Raw genomic sequence first — 6000 nt, 5'->3', positions numbered from 1 at the left:
AAAAAAAAAAAAAAAAAAAAAAAAGAAAGTGTCAGCAGGGCACAAGTGGAGTCTGCGTGTGCACCTGCGTAAGTGTGTCTGTCCTGATTCTCTCTGTGTGCACCTGTATCTGTCTATGTCCTGAGTGTGCTGTCGTAGGTGTGGCTGTGTGGAGTTGTGCTGGGAGTGTCCTCAGGGTCGAGTGTGTGTGCGTGTGGCCGGGTGCAGACACATGCGTGCACATGGATGCTCCACCCGCTTCTCAGATGTCTTGGCTGTGGGTTTGACAACTGAAACCCAGCTGCGCTCCGGCCGGGAAACATCCGCTGTGGAAACCTGGGAGGAGCTGACAGTCCCTAAAGAGGGGTTACACATGCTGGCAGCAAGCGCGCCTGGCCCACTGCCTAATTCCCTGCAAATGTTCTTTAAATCTGTTTCTAATTTGGACTCTGCCTTCCCCTGCCCCCACCCATCCCTTCCCACCCTCCCAACTCGCCTGAAATCAGTCAAATTATGCTGAATAATGGCTGCAGAGGGGGGGAGAGTGCTAAAGGTCGCCGATGGGCTGTCAGAGGGTGTAATAATGTCACATTTTAATTTACACAGGGAACGGCGCACGAATCAAAACCAATAAATAATTCGGGCTGCACCAGCAGCTGCAGCCAACAGTAACTCCTACAGGTCATGGCACTTCCCGGGGAGAAATCACTAACTGTCACACTCCAAAGTCCACTATGCTTGAGAAAACCCATGTGCGTAGGTACAGATGCAAAATACAGCATTTTCTCTCTGCAAGGGACCGTATTTGGAGACTTGCAGCATCAGCAAGAATCTCTCCAGTTGTCTGAGTATCACCCAGATGTTCTGGGTATTAAGATTCTAAACCAAAATATGCCTTCTGTATATTTTGCTGCTCTGTGAAAGACTCAGCTCCAGGCTGACCCAGATGGGAAAGTGTATACAAAGCAGGGCGAGGAGCGTGGAAAGCAGGACTATATGTCCACATTGATGGCAGCTCTGAAAAGCCAACCTACATGCGGAGACAGGCGGGAGGGGCTGCTGGGAGAAGTCTGTTGGAGCTTGTTCATGCTGAGAGGTTGGGGGTGTGATTTGAGGTACAGTTTTTTCAATAATTAATATGAAGCTATAAAAAAAGCATGCATTCTTTTGAAGGCAGGGGCCTTGCTCTACTGACCCCTTTTGGTCCCTTGTGGACCGATGAGTCAGGGTAAGGGAGCCCAAAAGTGGGGAGGTCCTGAGATAGTTCTCACCTGTGTTTTGTGGCTGGGTAACCTGGGAAGCCGGCAGGAGGACAAGCTGCAGGTTTTCACGGCATCTGGAGGCCTTTCCTGGGAGGCCCTGCCTGCGGTGTTCTGGTGAAAACCCGTTCCTTCCCCCGAGCCTCCTGAGCATCTGCAACTGGTATGCGCTCCAGGGGTTGCTGAGGGGGCCTGGCCTGCTGCCCACCGCTTAGCTGGCTCTGCAACTGCAGGAAGGAGGGGTCTGCACCCCATGGGGCCACTGCCTTGGAAGCTGTGAGGCTGTCAAGACTCTGGATCTGCAACTTCTCCATCTGGCAGGAAAGGAAGCAGGGGAAGAAGCTGCTGGGATGGAATGACGCCCTGAGGATTTCACTCCCCTCTTCCTACCACACACCAGACCGGGCCACCAGGATGCCTGGGTAAGAAAGGGGGGGACCCACGCTTGTACTGTGCACCAGAGCCTGTCTCCTATTTCATCCCTCAAGGCGCTTCCCATTCATATCTTGTTCCATTTTCAAACTGTTGGCCATTTATTTAGTCGTGTGTGATACTAAGGACGCTGCCTATGTCAAAAGCCTCATTTAACCCTCAGAACACACCTGCAGAGTAGAATAAACTATAAGAAACTAGAAGAAGGCTAGCTGTGCACTGCAAGGGCGTACTTCTTCTTCCTTTGTGGTTGAGTTCCTGCTAGGATAGAGCTGCTCATTCTCCCACCCCCTTACAGTGAGGTCCAGTTCTAGGATCGGGCTCTGCTCAGTGGAGTGTGAGCAGTGGAGTGGGTTGCTCCATGCCAGAGCCTGCCCCTAGAAACCTCCCAGCAAGCAGTCTCCAAGCTCCACCCCTTCTGCCTGGATGGAACAGGGGCAACCCGCCATGACCTCGGAAGCTACAAACTTAAAATGGCAGAGCATCTGTCGCCTTGGGGTTTCGAATGGCTGTGTGGAGAAAGACTGCCCAGACAGCATGTTCCCTGCCCTGTCCTGAGCAAGAACATGAACTTATATCCTAGTGTTTCCCAGCCGTTATGGTTTTTGGGATTTGTTTTAGCAGTGAACTTACCCCTCAGTGATTGATTAGAAATTTTCATTCCTGTTGTAGAAATGAGGAAATCGAGACTCAGAGAGGGAAATTCATTGCCCAAGGTCATATATCCAGTTAATAGTCGAGTCACGATGCCAGTCCGGGCCTTCCTGGCTCCAAAGTCATGCTCTGGTTATGTGAGTTTCCCCAGGTGTGTTCCACAGAACACTGTTAAAACCATCGCCACCACCACCACACCACCCCCACAGCTCCTGTGCTCGAATAAGTTTGGGAAATGCCAACTTCAGGTCAACAGGTTTCTTTGCTGCAGTCCTTTCCAGGGTGTCACCATGCTCATGAAACCTGTGAATTACCACCAGGGCCTCTAACATGAAGGATCTTCCAAATGTGTGAGGCTACAGTGCCCCTTCTCCACAGAGCTGCTTGTGAGACTGGCATGCTTAGAGCTCATCTTGGTAGAGGCTAAACTTCAATATGCTGTCTGATATGGGTTGAACTGTGTTACTCTCTCAACCCCCAAAAGGATTCATTGAAGTCCTAACACTTGGGACCTCGGCATGTGACCTAATTTGGATATAGGGTCTTTGCAGATTTAACCAGGTGAAAATGAGGTCCTTCGATGGGCCCTACTTCAATATGACTGGGGAAATATAAACACAGAGACAAGCAGACACAGAAGGAGGATGACATGGAGACACCCAGGGACACACAGCAGATATGCCATGGGAAGAGGGAGGGCTGGAGTAGTGCGTCTGTAAACCAAGGAATGCCAGAGATTGCCAACAAACCCCAGAAACCAGAAGAGGCAAGGAAGGATTCTCTGTCAGAGCTTTCCCAGGGAGCACGGCCCTGCCAACACCTTGACTTTGGTCTTCTAACCTCCAACACTGAGAGCACACGTGTCTGTTGTTTAAGCCACCCAGTTCATGGTAGTTTGTTATGGCACCCCTGGGAAATGCATACACAGCCTCTGGCTCTTTTCAAAACCAGAAACCAAAGCTTCTGGGCAATGTTATCTTACCGATAATCATCCAAATGACAAACTGTGGTGGCTTCAGTTTACTGACAAACAGGTGAAGGAAAAGAGAATCTGGAGGGACAAGGGGTAGCAGCACAGCATAGCTCAGGCCTTCAGCTTTGGCGCCATGCAGCCTGCTCTGCACCTGGCTTTTGTTGCATCCTGGGGCGCAGTCCTCCACCGCTCTGAGCACAGTTGCCTTTTCTATAAGGGTAGGGCTGACACTCACCTCGTAGGTTGAGGGGAGGGTTAAACAAATTCACATACCCTAAATGTTTGGTCTAGTACCTGGAAGATACCCAGTATCTGTTCCTTTGAAATTGCACAAGCAGGATTGCAGACCTGCGCTTGAATCCAAACTCTGCTATTTACCAACAGTGTTGCTGTGGGCAATTTGCTCAATCTTTCAAAGTCTGGATTTCACCATCTATACAAAGAGAAAATAATGCCTGTTGTTAAAAAATGGTTTTAAAACAAGTTAAAAATCATGATTCTCCAATAGATAAAAATGAGCACGTTATTATTGTGAACGAGTGAGCCAGATGTTACAACTGGTTCAAAGAAGAATCCAAAGAACAGATGTGTTTATGGCTATGGAATGTGGATTTTCAAGTGGTCGCAATGATCTGGCTTTTGCCCCGTGTAGGAGGGTGGATGGAGCTCATTTGCGGGTCCACAATTCAGGGTCACTGTGTGTCCTCCGTTCCTTAAAACTTACAGAGCAGTAAATTAGCCCAAAGGCTGGAATCAGAGGGTCTGCTCTCAACAATAAATAGTTTTCTCTTGGAGAAACCCTGTAATCTTTGCTTATTTCAGATTTCCTTAGAGTCTCATGTATTTATATGCCTAGGATTGGCATGTAAGATGCATACATGGAAAAAGTAAGTTGCTGAATCAGGTATAATCTCACTTTTATAAAAACAAACAAACTGTGTGTATGCGTATACATATGCACACACGAGTGGGTGTGTATGTATAATGATTAAACATACACAAGTGTCAGGAAGAATACACAAGGATCGTAAACAGTGGCTACCTCTGGGGGGCAGGTCTGGTGATCGTGATGGTGGAGGGAGACTTTCATGACGTATTTTCTAAACTTCTGTGTTGTTTGAATAAAAACAAATACCTACTTCACAGTATATTGTGAATAAGGAATGTCTGAGTGAGAAAAGCGTCCATTGTGCTTCATCACGCAATGGGTAGCATTCAACAGATCACAGGTTTCATCATTGTTATTATTTATCACAGGTTTCATCATTGTTATTATTTTACGTTCAACTATCCCAGAGCCCCCTAAGCCTATTCCTGGGAAGGAAATTGCAAACGAGAACAAGGCTGTTGCAGTCCAAGGACTTCTGCCTTTGTGGGAGGCTAGTTTTGAAGTCCTAGGCTTGCATTTTGACTCCGGGAGACTGGAGGAGACCTCCATGCTGAGCTACAGCCTTGGAGTGACTCCTGTCTGCTTTATTTCCTTAGCCCCCACCAGCAGCCCCACGCTCAGGCCCACCCAGTGTTCAGCTGCGACAAACTCCTCGGCCACAGAGGGGAGGTCTGGCTAGGGCCAAACCCCAGGGCGAAGGGTTGCCTACGCCCCGTGCCATCCTCTTGCCCAGACTGGGACTAAGAGACACCCATTAGCTCCATTTGAGTCTGGTTACCATCCCCTACCCAAGGAGGTGGTGCTGGTCACAACAGGCAAAGAGACAAAATAAAGTTTTTGATCACACAAAGCTAAAGATCTAATTTCAGCCTCTGACTCATCCCCTAAAGGGCGGCATTGGTGCCTCCAAAGGGCTTGGGATGGAGTCAGGAGACCTAACCCTGGTGCAGGTTTGGCCACTAACCAGCTGCATGTCCATGGACTGTGTCTCAGTTTCCCTGTCTGCCTAATGAGAGTAAGAAGAAGGTTTACATCCAAGGGCTATCATGAGGCTCAGCCGAGGTGATGTCTGTGAGCTGTGGGGTGCTATAGAGATTTAATTTTGGTTGATGCAACAAGGTACTTCAGGGTGCTTAACATGCTTTAATAGCAAATGTTATATGGCACATACAATGACATGCAAGGTCCTGTTATATCTGATTTACATATATATAGTCATTCAATATTCCCAGCAGCCCTGTGAGGAATGCATTGTTATCTGATCCCCATTTTACAAATGAGAAAATAGAGGCAAAGAGAGCTAAACAACTTTCCCCAAACCTTCCCTTGGCGACAGTCCCACCTGGACAGCATCCTTCCTGAGGGACCCGTCTCTCAGACCCACAGACTTTGTTGAGTTTTCTTTTCTCTTCTTTTTGTCTTTTTTCTTTTTCTGTCCTTCCATTGTAGAATGCTTCAATTGCACGAGAGTGAAAAGAATGTTAGAATACATTTCCAGGAATTCCCGTTACCTAGCTTTATTAATTACCAGCTCATAGCTGCCATCATCCCCTTCACACCCTGAATTACTCTAGAGCAAATCCCACACATCATATGTACATACATTTTATTTTCTATTTATTTACTTGTTTTTTGAATGCCCAGTTGGAATGCAGTGGCGCCATCATAGCTCACCGCAGCCTCAAACTCCTGGGCTCAAGCGACCCTCCCACCTCAGTCTCCCAAGTAGCTGGGACTATAGGCATGTGCCATCATGCCCGGATAACTTTTTAATCTTTTGTAGAGAGGAAGTCTTGCTATGTTGCCCAGGCTGG

The 6000-nt window shown here is 48.0% G+C and overlaps 1 long non-coding RNA gene across 1 annotated transcript in view; it reads left to right on the top strand.

Moving 5' to 3' along the window:
• Positions 1-996: 996 nt before the first annotated feature.
• Positions 997-6000, top strand: part of LOC112619133 — a 48140-nt gene continuing 43136 nt past the window's right edge. The window contains exon 1 of the long non-coding RNA XR_003118180.1: positions 997-1094. This is a non-coding gene — a long non-coding RNA (uncharacterized LOC112619133). The remainder of the gene's footprint in view (positions 1095-6000) is intronic.

This window comes from Theropithecus gelada, chromosome 2 (genome assembly GCF_003255815.1).
Source record: "Theropithecus gelada isolate Dixy chromosome 2, Tgel_1.0, whole genome shotgun sequence".
In the NCBI taxonomy this organism is placed as follows: domain Eukaryota; kingdom Metazoa; phylum Chordata; class Mammalia; order Primates; family Cercopithecidae; genus Theropithecus; species Theropithecus gelada.
The sequence above is the reverse complement of the archived record's forward strand: the minus strand, read 5'-3'. Positions and strand labels throughout refer to the sequence as shown.